Raw genomic sequence first — 20,825 nt, 5'->3', positions numbered from 1 at the left:
TATTATGTCTATAAGATTCATCAATTTTTTACATTGCAGCTGTAGATACCACCCCCATGATGCCACTGTTCTTGAATATTCATTAATGAATATACTATAATTTATTTAGCCATTGTACATCTGATGAATTATTTGAATTATTTCTAGTTTCTGGCCATTAAGAGTAAAACTTCCATGAAATAGACAAATGCACTCATTTCTGTTCGGGTTATTCCTAAGAATGAAACTGCTAGGTCATGGGGTAAATACATTTTTAACTGTAGTATTATTTTCTATGCCATTTATTTTATTTTTTATTTGAATTCAATTAGCCAACCAACGTATCTTGTTTACCAGAAATTTCAGAGTGTTTCAGTTACTCTATAGCATCAATAGTTTCAAGTGTGGTTGCTATTATCCTAAGCTTGCAGTGATAGCTCTTTATGGTTGTGTTTCCATTTCACTGATAAGTAATGTTTTAAAAAAGTCTTTTCATGTGATTATCAGAATTTGGATATGTTCTTTTGGAAAGTGATTTTTCAAGGCATTTACCAGTCATTTTATTATCTTTTGTCTCTTTATTTTTGATTTGTAAGATAGTTTTGGATGATCTAGAATGCATCATTTGTTGAATATATGTATTTCAAAAATCATTACTAACTCCGTGGTTCCATGTTCCCCTCAATGTATATTTGATGAAAATATATTCTAAATTTTCATAAATTTTAAGAATTATTTATTTCAGTGTTAGTGATGTTGTAATATACTATTTAATACTAATTCTAAGTTCATTAAAATATTCTATGTTTTCTTTAAGTTTTATTGATTTGGACATTATATTAATTTCTATGATGCTTCTGGAATTAATTTTTGTGTATGGTTTGTGTAGGATGAGAGTCTTTTTTTTCCATATGGAGTCAATTGACCCAACAACATTTATTGAAAAGACAATCATTTCTTACACTGAATTGTGAAGGTGGCTTTCTCGTAAGACAGATTTCTACATATGTGTATATATATATTCTTTCCATATATGTATATATTTATATGTTCTACATATTTATGACATACAGACACATTATACATTATATATAAATTATATATATTCCATATATATATATATGTATATATATTCCACCCACTAAAAAAGATATAAAGACAGTAGGCAACTGAGTAGCACTGACCATGCTCACAATACATTTAATGTTATTTTAAAACATAATTCTTAATATATAGCAAAGCACGGTTCCTTGGGGAAATGGCTAATTCTAGGTCCAGCCAAAAAAATGTCAAAATAAGAGTATACTATCTTCTTATACCAAAGAATAAAGAAGAAATTACTACCAGAATCACATATATTTGTATATAAAATTGTATTTAAACGTATGTATGTATGTATATGGGTGAACGTGTGTGTGTGACAGAGAGAGAGAAAGAAAGAAAGAGAGAGAGAGAGAGAGAGATCATTAACTCACAGAGATATTTCCAGTTCAGGACTAATTACATAATATCTTCTATATTATATCAGTATTTCTTTCCTTACACGCTGTGATCTTGGCTTTGCAGGCAAAGAGAATAGAATTAGGATACTCTGTTACTAGTTACTTGTTTTCTACAGCAAAGACAACAATACCGTGCTAATACCAATAAGGTTACTGCATATTTTCATATGCTCTCCAATTCTCCTCCTATTTATTTTTTTATTGCTACACTGTATCTATGTTGTTAGAGAATATAACAGTTATATACCATAGTTTCATCTTTAGGCTTGATTCTTCCTCAATTATAAAAGCCATTATATATTTTCTGTTCACAGCTAGTGTTCATTTTCATGTTTGTTTAGTAATTTTGAATGACGTTTACTCTCTAGTAAGTGAATCATCATGAAAGCCATATAAGGAGAATATTGCTTACATTCATTTTTATTGATAAGGTTATTCTATTCCTATTCGAGTCTGTTTGACTAGAAATAAAATATTTCACTCACATTTTAATTCTTTATATGTCTTAAATATGTTATTCCATTTTCTTCTGCAAATGATGTTGACAAATGACTGATGTTAATAATCTATTTGTTTCCTCATAAGACATTTGCTGTTTTTTATTAATGTCAAAGGTATATTTCCTTTTTCTCTAAAGTATAGTAATTTTACTAGATTTTGGCATTGGTCTTTCTGGAACAATTTTTCTTAGTTATATGATATTTCGGTATGTGTTCATTTTTTTATTTTAGAAAACTTTTAACAAAATATAATTGTGTTATTCTGTTCTCTTGCTTTGATATTCCTGTTTAGGTAATTTTGTTATCTGTTATTAGATTTTCTTCATCCATCACCATATTTGCTAATTTTCCTCAAATAGCTCATATTTTTCTTCATTTCTTGTAAATTATTATTTTTTTGAGACAGTGTGATAAGAGTGAGAGGGTCAGAGAGAGAGACAGAGAGAGAGAGAGAGAGAGAATCCTAAGTGGGCTCCATCTCAACGACAGAGTCTACGAGGGGCTTGAGTTCACCACCCTGAGTCATGACCTGAGCCAAAACAAAGACTCGGATGCTCAATCAACTGAGCCATCCAGGCACCCTTTCATCTCTTATAACTTTTTTCATTTTATTTTAATTTGAGATTAAAGTGTTATCAGCTATGTTCATTTGTTCTTGTTTTTGTCTTTCTTTAATCTTCATTGCTGGTATTTTTTCAATGTATAATTATTTTCTAAATTCTATCATTTAATTTCTCAGTTTCTTTAATTCTGATATATGTTGCTATTTTATTCTTTGGGCAGGGGATGGAGGGAGTGGGAGTGGATGGAGTGGGACAGGCTCCAAGCAGGCTCCATACACAGCACCCAATACGCACCCAATACAGGGCTCACTCTCAATACTGAATCGTGACCTGAGCCAAAATCAAGAGTCAGACGCTAAACCCAGGTGCCTGTGTTAATATTTCAGTCTTATAGCTCTCCCTTATGCCAGTTAGCTTTTTTGGAAAACATATTTCTAGTTTTTTAGTCTCTTTTTAAGACATGTCCTTCTTGTGTGCTTTTGTTAGCTACAGATGTCATTTTAATCCTTGTTCTCTTTTATCTTATAATGACTTGAGTATCTTATAATAACTTGTATGGGATTTGAACTTGATGGATTTATTTGGATCATTTTTATGAAAAATACATTTTCTTAAAATTTAATAAAAATTGACAATGTCTACTATAGTGTTATGAATTTCACATATTCCTCTTACTCTTTGTGTAGTGCTCAAAAATTAAAAACTTCGTCTTTGAAATCTTTACTCTCTGAACTCTTTTTTTTTTTTAATTTATTTATTTATGATAGTCACACACACAGAGAGAGAGAGAGGCAGAGACATAGGCAGAGGGAGAAGCAGGCTCCATGCACCGGGAGCCCGACGTGGGATTCGATCCCGGGTCTCCAGGATCGCGCCCTGGGCCAAAGGCAGGTGCTAAACCGCTGCGCCACCCAGGGATCCCCTGAACTCTTCATACTTAATTTTTCTCTCTCCTTTTTCTCTATTGGCTTACCTTCTTCAAATACTCTTTTTATAAGAAAGAGTTTTATTAAAGTATAAATTACATAGAATAAAGAGCATATATTTCAATTGTACAATTTAGGATGTTTTTTTTTTTTTTTTTTTTTTTTTTTTTTTTTTTTTTTTTTTTAAATTTTTTTTATTTATTTATGATAGTCACAGAGAGAGAGAGAGAGGCAGAGACACAGGCAGAGGGAGAAGCAGGCTCCATGCACCGGGAGCCCGATGTGGGATTCGATCCTGGGTCTCCAGGATCGTGCCCTGGGCCAAAGGCAGGCGCCAAACCGCTGCGCCACCCAGGGATCCCAATTTAGGATGTTTAACTTAAAAATAAAACCTGCTAAAATCTTTTACAAAGTGGTAGCACCATTTTCACATTCACATCATCAGTGTATGTGTATTCCATTTTTTTCACATCTGTATAACACTGGCGTAGAAGTTCTTCTTTTTTTAAATTTATTTTTTATTGGTGTTCAATTTGCCAACATATAGAATAACACCCAGTGCTCATCCCATCAAATGCCCCCCTCAGTGCTCGTCACCCAGTCATCCCCACCCCCCCACCCCCGCTCACCTCCCTTTCTACCACCCCTAGTTCGTTTCCCAGAGTTAGGAATCTCTCATGTTAGAAGTTCTTCTTAATTTACATGTGTAGTGATATATAATCATGCTTTTCATTTGCAATTCCCCATTGACTGATAGTGTTGATAATTTTTGTATGAACTTGCTACTCATCTGTATCTTTCCTATGGCTAAGGGTCTATAATGCCTAATTTTATTGAGTTTGTATATTTATTACTATTAACATATAAGAGTTTATATGTTCTAGATACAAATCCTTTATATAAAATATAATGCATAGATATTTACTCCTGGTCTGTGCCTTGTCTTTTTATTCCCTCAACAGTCTTTTGAAGAGCAGAAATCCAAATTCCGATGAAGTCCAGTGTATTTTTTTTATTTTATGCATTATGCTCTTGGTATTTTATCTAAGAAATCTTTGCCAAAACCAAGATCATAAAAATGTTGCACCTATGTTTTTATCTAGAAGTTTTACAGTTTTAGGTTTTACTTTTATATATATTTTACATGTTAATCAATTTTTAGTGTGAAAGTTTGTTTTTGTTTTCTAATTGATGGCCACTTGTTCTAACACGATGTTATGGAAAAGAAGATTCTTTTTTCACTGAATTGCCATTGCAATCCTGTCAGAAAAATCAGTTTTATGTGTATGTGTTTTGTGTTTTTTTTTTGTGTGTGTGTGTGTGTGTGTGTATGTGTATGTGTATGTGTGTGTGTTTGCTTCCATTGGTCTACTGGTTTGTCTTTATACCAGTATCACAAAGTCTTGATTACTAAAGTTTTGACATCAGATATAGCTAGGATTCTAACTTCATTCATTTAAAAAAAAACACAAAAACTGTTTTCGTTATCTTATTTCTTTTTAGTCCTCTACTAATTTTAGAGATACCTTGTCAATGTCAACCAAAAAGGTTTTCATTAATTTTCATGCTTTTTATTAATCTTTTTCACACTATCTCTAAGTATCTAAGTATTTAATATTTTTATGGCATTGTATATAATATTTTTTAAATGTCATTTTCTATTGTTTGTTACTAATATATAGAAGCATGTTTGAGTGTTCTAGAAGTTATTTGTTTTTTGTAGATTCCATAGTATTCTCTACACAGATGATTGTGTTGTCTTTGAGTAAAGACAATTCTGCTTCTTCCCTTCGAAATGTGAATACATTTTTTTCTCTGCTTACTGTACTCTCAAGGACTTCTAGTGCAATGTTCAATAGAAATGGTGATAATGAAATCCTTGCTTTCTTCTTGATCTTATGGGGAAAACGTTCAGGCTTTTACAATTAAATATGAAGTTAGCTGTGTATTTTTTAGATGACCTTAATCAGTTTGAGGAAGTTTATTTCCATTCTTACTTTGCAACAACTCTAAAAGGAAAGATGTTAGCTTTTGTCAAAAGGCTTTCCTGCACCTACTGCGATGACTGTGAGTTTTTTCCATTTAAACTGATATAATTCAGTGAATCATATCAATTTATTTTTCAAATGTTGAACTAAACTTGAATTCCTGGAATAAGCCCTACTTGGTATCATAGTAAAATCATTTTACACATTTAATTTGCTAAAGTGTTAAGAATTTTTGCATCGATGTTCTTGGAGGTTAGCTGCTTGTCATTTCTTTACTTGTAATGTATTTGATTTAGGTATCAGGGTAATGCTATTTTTATGAAATGAATTAAGAATTATTTCCTCCTCTTCAATTTTTCTGGAAGAGTTTTTGTAGAAGTGATATTATTTCATTTTTGATTTTTAGGTATATTTCATGAAGGAAATCACCTGGATTATACAGTTATTTTTGTTGGCTTGACAAAAGTGTTAAGAATTAATTTAATTTAATAGGTATAAGGCTATACAGGTTATCTATTTCTTCTTGAATGAACTTTGAGAGACTGGGTCTTTCGATGAATTTTTCCTTTCATTTAAGTTTTTAAATTTATCGACATATAAAATTTTTCAAATTTAATTCTTTTCCTTTAATACCTGAAGAATCTATAAATGTTACTTCTGTCATTTATTAAACTTGTAATTTCTATCTTCTCTCTGTTCTTATTGGTCTAGCTAGGGGATTATCAATTTCATTGATTACAAGGAACTATATTTTGGTTCTACTGATTTTTTTTTCTTGTTTGGCTTTCTATTGCATTGATATCTTTTCTGATTTTATTATTGCCTCACTTAGCATTACTTAGAGTTACATTTGCTCCTCTTTTTCTAATTTCTTAAGGTAGAAGCTGATATAAATATTTTAATACAGGTATTTGATGTATTTGTCTAGAATAGTGATTTAATATAGATATTTAGTGTATTTCTCATCCCAGACATTCCAGTTATCATTTCTGGGGACTTGATTTAATTTTTTAAACTTTTTAATACTGTACTTGTCTCTACTTAACTTTTAATCATATGGGATATAATAATGACTTTTACTGTTCTTGTCTAAAAGGTAATGTGTGTCTGTTTCCATTCCTTATGCTGGCTGAATGTCTGCTTGGTTTGGAGTGTCAACCTCGATCCTTTTTATCTTCTTCTGTGCTGTGCTTCTCCTCTTCACTCCACTTCTCTGCTCTGGCAGCCCCAGCCACACATTTTCATTGGCCACTGCTTACCTTGACCATATACTCCTTTACTGCCCAATATAGTGCACTGCCTGCCATGACTCCTTCAAGAAATTACATTGAGTCCATCCCCAACGGAGCAAATTTAGCCCTAAAATCTGTCACCTCCACTTTTTTTCCTGATTTGAAGATAAGGCTGGAATTTTACAGCTCATTCGGTGCAAACTAGAGATTGTAACTCAGAAGAGGCAAGTTACCTATCATGTAAGGTCACTCAGACAGTGGTAGCCAGAACCAAGAATAATAATAAATCATATAATACGCTGTACACATCAGAAAAGAAGGATAGTCTTATTTATGGATAAGGATAGTCTTACTTATTTATGTAAGCCAACTGCAATATATATAAGGACCTTCTATTTTTTTTTCAAGACACAAAACAGGCCAATTTTTTATTTTATTGAAATGGTTTAAAATTATGCTTTGTATTTGTTGAAAGCTTTTTTAAAAAAAATTTTATTGGTGTTCAATTTGCCAACATATAGAATAACACCCAGTGCTCATCCCATCAAGTACCCCCTCAGTGCCTGCCACCCAGTCACCCCCACCCCCCGCCCACCTCCCCTTCCACCACCCCTAGTACGTTTACCAGAGTTCGGAGTCTCTCATGTTCTGTCTCCCTTTATGATATTTCCCACTCATTTTTTCTCCTTTCCCCTTTATTCCCTTTCACTATTTTTTATATTCCCCAAAAGAAAGAGACCATACAATGTTTGTCCTTCTCCGATTGACTTATTTCACTCAGCATAATACCTCCAGTTCCATCCACGTCGAAGCAAATGGTGGGTATTTGTCATTTCTAATGGCTGAGTAAGATTTATAAGGACCTTCTAAAAGCAGAGATCCAAGTAAACATATAAAGATATACCATTTTTCCACAATTCAAAGATGATCATTTTTTGTGTATTTTTACATTTTTGAAGTTTACTCTTGTAAATACATGTACAATTACAGCACATTTTTTTCTTATTTGTTTTCCCTGGAAAAAAGTTTTAATTATCAGTGTGTCTTAGAATCCAAGAAAGTGGTGTTTATTGATTTGTTTCTGGATAGTTCTCTCAGTCTAGATGTCATAGATTTCAGACTCTGTATCCTCATTATGCTCTTAGTATATGATTAAACGATGTCATATTGACAGGCTTTGCTATGGCAAAACACAAATAAATTTTGGAAAATAAAAATCAGTTTTTTTCCTCAGGCTAAATATCTTTGTTTTTGAAATGCCTTATTTACAGTAGCACCACATAATATTAATTCTGTTAATAATTTTTGTATTGTAACTAATTGTAATCATTGAATTTTAAGTAAAAAATAATATACTTCATTGCAGTCATTCAAACAATTTTATATGTATTTTTATTTTGGGGGCAAAGTACTGATGATCTTTTTTACCTCTTTAGACCATTGCAAGAAAGGTAAAACAGGTTTAAAATGGCATAAATTATTCTTAATATTTTAATTCAATTTTCCATTAAAGAAATAAATCAAGGTGTTTTTCTTTAGTTTTTTTTTTTTTTTAAGATTTTATTTACTTATTTGAGAGAGAGAGGCACAAGAACGGGGAGGGACAGAGGGAGAAGGAGAAGCAGATTCTCTCCTGAGAAGGGAGCCCCATGTGGGGCTCATCCCAGGACCCAGGACCTGAAGGTAGATACTTAACCAGCTGAGTCACCCAGGTACCTTTTTCTTTAGCCTTTAAAACAGAGACTTGAACTCCTATGATCAGTGGATCAGTAACATGTCATGTCGTCAGGAATTTTACTTATTTTACCCCAGTCTCTATACAGAGGTCCTTATCTCAGAGCTTTGTCACTTTTACAGAAAGAATTCTTGCACAGACTATGAAAATTATACTTAGGCTTAATTTTGCAACTATATGACCCCATCCTGTAGTGGTAGACACTAAATTATATGTTCTTAACTTTGGTTTCATATGATTTTGTTTGCTTTGTTTTCAGTATTGGTATGAAATTGGCAATAGAGAATTAGTTATTATACACTTATGGTTTCCCTTCATGGGCTAGTTTTCTGCTGATGTTAAAGAAATTTAGACTGACAAATTGAAAGTAAAACCATATTTGTAGTTAGAGTGTTGAGATTATGACTTATATTTCTTTATAAGTAAAAATAGAAACTTTACATGTTGAAAAATTATGAAACATCAAACATAGCAAATCTGTAGTTTCTACATGAAGACTGCCAGAAATTCAACATACATGAACACTATGGTCTCAAAATCTGTTTCAAAGAGTGAAGAACTATCATCCTGAAAGATATGTTGGTAAATGCACCATGTGTCTTATATAATGTGATTTTTTTCTTATATAATGTGATAGGCAGTAATTTGGCATGTTTTAATATTAAAAGTATAATACTTTCTATATCATTTTTCCCTCTAAAAATATATATGTATATCTTTTTATTGGAGTTCACTTTGCCAATATATAGTATAACACCATGTCATTTAATTAAAAAAAAATCCAGTATGCTGAAGCCTTAACACTGTACATGTGAACAGCATTGCTGCATGTGCTGGTATAATGTTACATACTGATATCTTCTGCATAAATTTAACTATTTTGCTAATGACTTTAAGCACTTAATTTAATATTTAAGCAATGATTAGTCTTTTAAATGTCCCCATGTTAGTTTTTTGCTAGATTATGGGGAAAATTTTTGACTTTTCAGGTGACTTTTTAACTAAGAATATTAGGTGCGACACCAACCACAGATGATGAAAAAAAATTGTATGTATGCCACTATTCTCATTTTTACATAATACTAGTAATGATGATAACAAAGCATAGTCAAAATGTTCTAGATACTGTTCAGGGCTCTTTAAATACTGAACAATGGGGAAGATTATGCTGTCTTAGTGTTCATAATATATCCAGTGGTTAATAAAGTTCAGCATATTTTAGATGAGCATTGTCAGAACCAATTTGTTTGCCTCGCCCATCAGTATAGATTTTGTGATCATGCCTCCAACATGTTAGGTTATTTGTTTAAAACCTATTGAATACTATTGAGCTATTATATACACTATGAACACATAGAAAAAGAGGAATGGGGAAAGTAAGATAAAACTGAACATCCATAAAGCTAGGTTTCTCTTACTTTGCTTTGTAGACCAATATACTAGATAACTGAAGCCTGCCAGTTCTATCTGCAGAAGTGTTATCCAAACCAACACTTAGTCCATGAAAGACCTAATAAAAAAATACTGTAAATAAGTGCAACTTCCTTTGCTCTTCAAGAGATACTCATTCTAGTCTAGTCAAGTCTACTCTATCCTATTCTTATTTTATTTCTATATTTCTGGACATCTTATGACTGCTCCAATTTTCTTGAGGCACACAATTTATGACTTTCATGCAACTAAACAAACTCCTCTAAATATTGGTACCTTTATCACAGAAAAGAAATCCTATACTTAAGTAATTATATAATTTATGTCCAACCCAAGGCGCTAGTCATAATTACTGTGTTCATCACAATAAAACATATATACAACACTGTCCAAGGAAAATAGCCCTCATTTTTCCCCCAACCAATAATAGTTATTATGAGGTATAAATAGAGTAACCATGTTCCTATTACATCTCACCTGAAGCCATTTTTTTATGTGGAAGTTACTGGTATATAATTGTTTAAAGTTCTTACAAATTAGGCTAGCATTGTATTTTAGCTCTCTCTGTTTTTCAGTAAAAATATTCTGACTTTGGGGGGCACCTGGTGGCTCAGTCAGGTAAGCATCTGACTATTTTGGTTCAGGTTATGGTCTCAGGACTATGAGATAGAGCCCCAAGTCGGGCTCTGCTTAATACAGAGTCTTCTTGAGATTCTCTCTCTCCCTCTCTTTCTGCCCTCCCCCCACTTGCTTTTGCTCTCTCTCTTTCTCTAATAAATAAATAAACTATTTTAAAAAATATTTTTACTTTAGAGCACCTAGATGGTACAGTCAGTTAAGCCTCTGACTCTTGATTTCAGATCAGGTTGTGATTTCAGCCTCTGATCTCAGGGTCAAGAGTTTGAGCCTATGTTGGGCTCAGCACTGAGTGCAGAGTCTAACTGAGTTTCTCTCTCCCTCTCCTTCTGCTCTGTCCCCTTGTACTCTCTATTTCTCTTTCTAAAATAGATTAATAAATCTTTAAGATAGGTGATAGATAGACTTTGATATTTTATATTTTCTTCCTTCTGAACTTTTAAAATCTTTCATATAATAAAGATTTTCTGAAAAGAATTGAATAAAATAGGTAGTTGATTTTTTTCCGTCTTCTTTTGATGGTGGTAAAACTAAATTGGAACTGGGGAGGAAAGTACCAGAAAAGAAAGTGTGTCTGCAGAGAAGAACTGTGTAACATAAAGGAAAAGAGCACAGCCCCAAAATGTCCTTTGTTGTATACACCACAGTAAAATCGCTATAGGGACCAGTTTAGTGAAGACTTGTATGAGAAATAATTCTCATTTTGAGAAAGTAGAAACATTCTTCTCTATGTCAATTTAATGCTACTGCTTTAGAAAGAAAAGGATTACTTTGCTTTTTCACTTTTATTTATGTTTGAGTTATAACAGCACTACATATAATTTTATTAGGCCAAGCTAATGGTATCTGACACTTTTAGTGCATAATCCTCGTACTCTGTAATGTTAACTGCATAACTGCTTGGAGTGAGAGGTGCATCAGGTCAGAACACAAGGGTTGGCTGGATTGAACTGGCTAAACTGAAATTAATGAGTTTTGATCTATCTGATTTTCAAATATATTTTAATTTAATTAATTTTAGTTTAAATTGAGTTCATTTCTTAGAAAAATTCTTAAGAGCACAGTTAATTAGCTAAGATCCAAATTTGCCAGCTGATTCTAATTTGATAAGGGATTTCTTCTGGGCTCTTAATTGCTATATTTGCCTTTTTTAAATCACAAATTCAAAGTCCAGGAAAAAGTTTCTAGCCAATTACATTAATGCATTACAAAGAAAGCATATATTAAAACAGAAGCATTATTGGAACTGTGTGTATTATTTTGAAAAAATGAAAATTAATATGAGATAGTAGAACTGTAATTATATTTTTCAGATATCCCTGGAAGTTCAGTAGAAAAAAACATTTTCTTATTGAAAAAAACCATGCATTCTACTGAATAAAAATGTTACAAAACAACATAGTGCTCTCTGAGAATGGTAAACTTAAAGAATACTTTTTTATTTCAATACTTTTTACATTTTAAGAAATGTGACTACTATCAGAAATATTTTGCCTATGTAAATGTCCTTTTTGAAAGATAAATGGCAGAAAGTTATTTTGAGCAGTGTATTTTTACCCATAGGGAAGATGGTACTTTTCAAAACAGAGTACTTCATCAGCTGTTCCAGTGTATTGCCTCAATTATCATTTTAAGGCTAGAAAGTTTCTGTAATTCTTTCCATAGAAAGCAATATGTACTATGCATGTACATTGGATCAGAAATGCTGTTCATATTTCTATGGGATCATTATGGAAAAAGAATAATATCTTTATTTGGATTAGAGAAGTTTGAGGTGAACTATGATAAGGCTATGTATTATAAGCAGTATTTCAAGAAAATAAATCTTAAAGTTAGATATTTGCTAGTTATATTTGCATAATGATGCTATAGTAATGGAAACTGATGCCTAAAGTACTAAGTTATTAACAATTTGAAAATTTGGAATTATTGTTCAAAGGTATTGAGATTTCATGAATTGTTAGGTTCAGAGTTAAACGATGTTGTGTCTAAATTGTATTATTTTATTTTATTAATAGTATCAAAACCCTTAAAATAAATATAGTGACTATTCCACTTGGTAGTGTTCTGAATGTTTAGTGATTTTTTCGCTGATATGTAATGTGTCATAATGATTAAATGATTACTCAAGTGGCCCTCTAGCTATACAAGTTATGATATGAAAGGTTGTATATAATAATAGGTAAGTCTTAAATTTTGGTCAGGCAGTCCTGAGATAAAGCCCCAATTAATTAGTATATGTGTGAGCTAAGACATATAATTGAAACTCTCTAAACTTTGGGGTTTTTTTTTAAGATTTATTTATTTATTTTAGAGAGAGAAAGAGATTCCGGGAGCTGGGCAGAGGGAAAGAGAAAATCTCCAGCAGACTCTTGCTGAGCATGGAGCCCAACTGGGGGGCTTGATCTCATGACCGGAGTCAAAATCAAGAGTCAGGCTTTTAACTGACTAAGCCACCCAGGTGCCCCTGGACTTTGTTCCTTTATCAGTAAAATGGAGATAATGATAATACTCAGCTCACATGGTTGCTGTGAAAATTTAAAGGAGAATAAGTACAATTCTCAACCTAGTGTCTAATATGTACAATTATTATCATTATTATTTTTAAGATGCTGAATTCCTAATACTGCAAATAGTGTTCTAAATTAGTTCCTTCCTTTCTTTGTTCGTTTGTTCCTTCCTTCCTTCTTTCCCCCCCTCCCATTGTATATTTCTGACAGGATTTCACATTTGCTATAATGCAGTGACCCCATGTGCCTATCTCTAAGCAGGCAGCTATTTTGTGCTTGCTTAAAGTTGTGTTGAAAACAACTGGACTTTTTAGCTCATGTTTTGAGAGACCATGCAGGGACACATTTAGACTTGATGGATGGGGCAACACCTTGCTCAGAGACCTGAGATTTCAATCTGGACAGAATAACTGGACAGAAATTGAGGCTGTCCTACTTAGGGAGGGTCTGATTGTATTCTCTAGGTGGGAGAAAGGAGGAAATGGGTATTTACTTGGTGGTCAAAAGAGAGAAATGTGGCAGAGAGTAGCTAGTTGTTCACTCTATCCACTGTTTCTTCCCAGTAGACTCCTTTGCAGTTAGGAGTGACCCTGGATAGAATTCTGGCCAACTGAATATGGGCAAAAATTATTCAAGTCACGTCCCAGTCTGACCCATAAAAACCTCCCCTTTGCTACTCTACTCTCTCTTTTCCTATACAGTGACTGAAAATAAATGATCTTAAGTCCCCAGGGAGTGCTAGAGGCACAATTTGGTGTGAGTCAGGTTCATGAGTCACCACTAAGAAAAAAGGCCCTCAAAAAGCTGCCTATTTAGGGACATATGCATTGGATTTTTATAAGAGGTAAACAGACTTAACATGTTAAGCACTGAAATTTTGAAGTTGTTGGTTATAGCATTCAGTCTGTTGTGACTCATACATGTTCCAGATAAGGTAACATCTACTCTGTGTCCTAGAGAATGAAGTTAATTATAGAAAAGTCATTAAAAGTCACTTTTATTGTAACAGAAGATTTACTTTAAAATAGAAGACATAGTAAGAGAGACAGGGATGGTGAGAGAGAAACACAGAGACAAGAGCCTCTTCCGGTAACTGTAGAGTAGTATCTGTACACCTCAGGTTTACTCTCTGCTTTTTGTTGTTGTTGATCACTGGGCTCCATTAGCCTTATTTCTGTTTCCTAAAGGCACCAATCTCTTTTCTGCTAGAAGCCCTTCATCAGTGCTGTTTCTCTTGCAGGAATACGTCTTCTTTGTGATCTTTCCTTGGTTCACTCCTCTTTACCCTGCTTATCTCAAATTAAATGACTTTTTCAAGAAATAGCATTTTCTGCAAATCTAGTTTAAATTATTAAATTATTTTTCTTATTCTCTTTCATAGCACATTTTAAAATTTTCCTTTAAAACAGTTCTCATGGAATCCCAGGGTGGTTCAGTGGTTAAGTGTCTGCCTTTGGCTCAGGGAGTGATCGAGGGGTCCTGGCATTGAGTCCTGCATCGGGCTCCCTGCAGGGAACCTGCTTCTCCCTCTATATCTCTGCCTCTCTCTCTGTATGTCTAATGAATAAATAAATAAAATCTTTTAAAAGAACAGTTATCATAATATATAATCATATGACGGTTTGGATACTAAATTTTAAAATATATCTTCCCATGTAGTAAATGGAACAAAAGCTATTTATCACTGAAAAGTACTTGGAACACAATAAGTACATGATTTTTAGCAAATTGAGAGGCTTATATGAGATGAAAATGAAAATTAAGGAAGAATCTTTCTAAGTTATGTGCTTGTACTTTATCTTAGTGACAATTAAGAGCCGCTCAGGGATTTAAGCCATTGATTTATCTAATCAGGTTTGCTTAGTTTGGAAAATGAATGGAAAATGAGATAGGGTGAGATGGTGTTAGATAAACCTAGAGGAAGATGATTCTATAATCTATGAGACAGCTGAAGATAGTATTAATTAAAGAAGTATGAATGAGGATCCAAAGAAAGGCATAGAACTGAAAGATGCTCTGAACATAAACTGAATGGAGAAAACAGTATAAGACAGTATAGTGGAAAAACGCCCACGCATACTTTTTTTTTTCATCTTTTTTTTTACAAATTTATTTTTTATTGGTGTTCAATTTGCCAACATATAGAATAACACCCAGTGCTCATCCCATCAAGTGCCCCCCTCAGTGCCAGCCACCCAGTCACCCCCACCCCCCACCCACCTCCCTTTCTACCACCCCTAGTTTGTTTCCCAGAGTTAGGATTCTCTCATGTTCTGTCTCCCTTTCTGATATTTCCCACTCATTTTCTTCTCCTTTCCCCTTTATTCCCTTTCACTATTTTTTTTATATTCCCCAACCACATTTACTCGTGACCACTTAGAAGCTGTGTGACTTTGGTCAAATGACTTAACTTTTCTTAAGCCTCAGTTTTTTCAGCCAAATGAATATGTGTTTCCATTTGTCGTTTTCAAACTTTAATACCAGCAATGAATGAATACATGAATGAGATGTTCTGCAATGTAGGAGCTTCTTTGAATAAAAATCCAAAGAACTTTGTTCCAGAGCTCCAAAGACCCAAACTCCAAAATCCTTCCATGTTGCCTTTCTGATGCTTCACACTGATCCTTGAGATCAGGGATCACTCTTAGGACCCAAGGAGCCAACCTAAAAAACAACTGGTCTCCTGGAACTCTACATTTTGATATTATAGATATATCCCAAATTGAACTCATAATCTATTCACAATCTATTTCACACCTATTTCTCTAAATAACATGATGACTCTTCTTTCTTCAGACTGTGTGCTCTTTGAGTTACCCTTTCCATTCTTTCTTTCTTTCTTTCTTTCTTTCTTTCTTTCTTTCTTTCTTTCTTTCTTTCTTTCTTTTATTTTTTTTTGAGAGACAGAGAGAGCACATGTGAATTAGGGGTGCAGAGAGAGAGAGGGAGAGAGAGAAACTTAAGCAGGCTCCACACTCAAAACAGAGCCCAAAGTGGGGCTTGATTTCACAACCCTGAGATCATGACCTGAGCCAAAAATGAGTTAGAGGCTTAGTAGACTGAGCCACCCAGGCACCCTCTATTTTCTCCATTCTTCATGCTTTTTTCCTTTACCAACTATTTACTAATTACTCTCAAATCTGTCTGTCCTCGGATATTTCCTATGAGGTTCAGTAATCAACATTAAGATGACTTAGTAGCCCATTACACCTAGCACTTAGTAAATTAAACCAATGTATAATCCCAATCTGCACATGTACTTCTCATTTTGTATTCTCTCATTAGAATGCATTCCATTAACTTTTATTCTGCTGCTCCTGTAAAAACATAGGGAAGTGTTGGAATCCTTACTCTTTTCTGAGTCTCTCTCCTATTTGTAATGTGAATGGTTAAGACCTCAACTTCAGTCCCAGGAGAAACATCTAAATAGGAGGTATAGTTATTCAGCTCATCAATTAAATAATTATTGAAGCCATGAGAAGTGATTAAATCAACCAAGCAATGGATGTATGATAAGATAATGGCCAGAGAATGTCTCTTGTAAAGTTCATTTTAAAGACTGTAAAAGCAAAATCTGGATGGCTCAGATGGCTAAGTGTCTGCCTTTGGCTCAGGTCATGATCCCAGGGTCCTGGGTTCAAGCCCCATGTGGGGATCCCTGCTCAGTGGGAGCCTGCTTCTCTGCATCTGTCCCTCTCACCACTCATTCTCTTTCTCTATTTCTCAAATAAATAAAACCTTAAAAAAGACTGAAAAAGAACAACAAGAAAAATAAATGAATTAAACATACACACATACAAATAAATAAATGTGGGAGAATGGAACTAGAGGTAAGAGGAAACCCTAGAGAGGGTTAAACTACAAAGACCTGGAGAAGTGAGAGTGGTCAACATTGTGAAATACTACAGACAATAAGACATATTAGAACTGAGAGGTGGACACTGATTTAATGACCAGGAAAGGGTGTGCGTTCCTAATAGAGAAGCTGACAGCATTCTGGGCACAGCATCCATGTCTTATTGTGTCAAAGGTTGAACAGGAGGTGAGGCAGGATAGGTACACACACCTCTCAGGAGTTGTCACTATTGAGGAGAGGATAGCAAGTCACAGCCCCTCTGACCTTCACTTTCCTCATCTGTTCAATTCTTGTGTGTTAAAAAATGATTAAAGAAGACAATTACGTTATATAAACAAACTTAATTTAATACTTTATAAAGTAGACAATCTTTCAGAGCCATGCAAAATGTGACAGTAGGCAGGAAGTTTTATAGGATATAAAAACAAGGAAAAGGAAAATAGAAAATATCTGATTGGCTAGGTCCACATACTCAGTCTTATTTGGGATCAGAAGACCCAGAGTTGATTTGATGTTTGGGGATTGGCTGACTGGATATGCTGTGTTTTTGGTCAACTGGAGAATTAACAGAGACACAAAAGTTATCTAAGTTTTTGTTTGCTTATGTGGCACCCAGGCAAGACAGACTCCCATTTTAGTGTAGGATATTATTTCCACATGGAACACATACTTTGTCTTCTTTATAGATATTATGGGTAAGGATGGAGTTGTGCATGGCTCTAGAAACTGTTCAAATCTTTCCAAAATCCCTGAAAAAAGTATCTCTTCTAGGTGCAGTAGCAAGCACCTCGTGATGGTCGGCACATGATACAAAAATTATCTACTTTTAGAGACTGTGATCTCCTTAGAGATGGGCTACATCTTCTTCTTTGTTGTATCTTCAGTCTCTAACATGGTCCCTATCACATGGAGTACAATACCTGGTGGCTTGGGTTCCTCAAATTAAAGTTGGTATCCAGTTTTAATGCTATGAAACTAAGTGTTGAGGTTTTCTTTCCCAACCAAGATACAGGAGAAACAGATAAATACTAGTGAAAGACAGAAAAGTGGATGCTATTCAAAACATTTATCCAGGATGACCTTCCTTTTCTCTTCCTATCAATGAAAGAACAAGGCCGAGCAGTTACTAAATCTCAGATGGGCATGTGATACTTTTGATTTTCTGTTGTTAGCATGTACTTTGGATATAGATATCTATAGGAAGACACACATTAGGCAGTCTCTCTCCTCAGTCTAAAAACCTGCTTTCTACATCTAATGAACAAAAACTAGTGGTAGGGTTCTTAGTAATATTCTAAAATCCCAGAATAACGCTTACTTGTTATATGCAGAATGAGATTAAGACCTCTGAATCAGTGTTCTGTATTGTACCTCCAATATGATAAAGTATAGAAAGTTATCAGTTTGAAACATAGGTTTCAGATATTAAAGTGTATCTCAACTTATATTAATTAGAAATTAAGCTTTGGGTGTATGAAAGCTGTTTTCAGAAAGTTTGAAAGCAACTTTCATAAATTTGCTTGCTCAGAAAGTTTCCCCTGCTATATGGTACAGAATGACAAGGCCCAGATGGGTATTATCGTATCCATAAGAAATATCCCATTAAACTAACTGAAACCCATTTCATCCCTAGTATAGTGAATCAAATTGAAAGGACCATTGTGCATTGCTCAAAATAAAACAAATATGAAACCCATGGGCTCATCAGACTATTCAAAGCCCTAATGCTGACTGAAATGAAATAGAATTTAGTATTACTTTGGTTCTGCACCATCAGGGCCTGGCACTGCTCCTGAGCTCACAGATGGGGCCTAGGTTGTGAATAAACAGTCTTCAGAAATATTGTATTAAAATATTGCTTAATATTATTATTATTCATCTTCAGGATTCAATTTAAATGTTACTTCTTTGGGAATACTTTCTCTGAAAGCCCAGTCTACTTTACCCCTACCCCATATAAATGCATTCATGGACCCATGAATGAAGGAAAAGGAGTAAACCAGGAGAATAAAGGCAGAGAGGTCTCATTCTCTTCTATTTCCAAAGTTCCTACTTTTGTGTCTGGTTCCCAGCACTTTCTCAATAGATGTATCTTTAATGAACCCATTGAATACATGCATTTTCTCTCACAACAGAGATTATTCACGGGACAGCCCAGGTGGCTCGGTTGGTAAGTGTTTTACTCTTGGTTTCAACTCTGGTCATGATCTCAGAGTCATCAGTTAGAGCCCCACATCGGGTTCTGCACTGAGCATGGAACTTGCTTAGGATTCTCTCTCTCCTTCTCCCTCTTCCCCTCCCTGATCTCTAAATAAATAAATAAATAAATAAATAAATAAATAAATAAATAAATAAAATGTTTATTAGAGCTTATGTGATTAACTTTTCACCAAAGCAATGGCACCTCGGTTCATATCTTCCTTTAAAAAATGAGTCGAAGGATATTATAAATAGATTTAAAGGCAGCTAATGTTGATGCTGTGGCTCAAATGTCTTTTGCCATTTCGATGACACTTTCACTGACCCTGGTTGTCTTTGCCACCAAACACAACCTCATTACCCAAGTTCTTTGATACATTTCCCTCCTCCTATTGGAGTCACTTTCTGTTCAGTTCCAGAGAATTGGGATTGTCCAAGTTTACACCACTTCACATAGCTCACGTGCCTCAGAGGGGGCAATGTCGAGAGATAATGTGCACTTCACGGATGCCTTCCAAGATCAGGCTAAGCTGGACTCTGAGGGAGGGACTTGACTTGAAATTACTTCCTTCTTGGTCCCCTTCCCTTGACACTTCTTTATTCTGTTCCTCCCACATTCTTACTGTCCCCTCCTGGAAACACTTTCAATAATTAATCACTTGATACAAATCCTTGTCTCAGACCCATTTTTGGGGAAGACAAGGTAGGGAGATATTATGCAAAAATCCTCCTAGAATGTAGAATAATTAGTTTATTTTAGAGCTGTCCAGTGAATAATCTCTGTTGTGAGAGAAAATGCACATATTCAATGGGTTCATTAAAGATACATCTATTGAGAAAGTGCTGGGAACCAGACACAAAAGTAGGAACTTTGGAAATAGAAGAGAATGAGACCTCTCTCTGCCCTTATTCTCCTGGTTTACTCCTTTTCCTTCATTCATGGGTCCATGAATGCATTTATATGGGGTAGGGGTAAAGTAGACTGGGCTTTCAGAGAAAGTATTCCCAAAGAAGTAACATTTAAATTGAACCCTGAAGATGAATAATAATAGGAAACCAGGTGAATAGAGTGAGAGAACTTCCCCCAAAGGAGAGACAGCCAATGGAAAAGTCTTGGAAGCAAGACAGATGCCCAACATGACCTGGGTATAGTGAGCACTGGTTGGGTGGCCTAGGGTAAGTCCAGGGAGGTGGGAAGATGCCAAGTCATACATTGCCTCATAGTTATATTAAGGACTTCTGCTTTATCCTAAAAGTAACTGGAAGCCCTGAAGATTATTAGGAAGAAAAGAAACATGGTATTTGCATTTCAAATATTGCTGTGCTCAGGCTTATCTAGAGAAAAACAAGAGCAGGAGGACTCTTTAGGAGGTCTCGGTACAAGTCTAAGTGAGTAATGATGGTGGCTTTCACTGATGTGCGGCAGAGGAAATAGAAGTAAATGGCTGGGTTCAAAAAACATTCGTAAAGTCATGTTAAGTGAAGAATTAGATGGGGCAAGGGAAGGGGGAAGTGTCAAAGACCATGAATCCGTTTCTGTCATGAACACTTGGGCATAAGTTCACGTTGTCCTGAGATGTCGACCACAGGAAAGAAAGAAGATATGAAGGTCCTAACAGACATTCAGGGTATCAATGACATATTCTAATTATGTGCAGTATATAAAAAATATGATCAGTGAGAAACACCTTTCATCTGTGTGTGTGTATATGAAATACAAACACAAAATAGGTGTTTTTTGTTTTTGATAAAATGTTTAATTTGATTA

This window comes from Vulpes lagopus, chromosome 9 (assembly GCF_018345385.1).
Source record: "Vulpes lagopus strain Blue_001 chromosome 9, ASM1834538v1, whole genome shotgun sequence".
In the NCBI taxonomy this organism is placed as follows: domain Eukaryota; kingdom Metazoa; phylum Chordata; class Mammalia; order Carnivora; family Canidae; genus Vulpes; species Vulpes lagopus.
Note: the sequence above shows the minus strand (reverse complement) of the source record.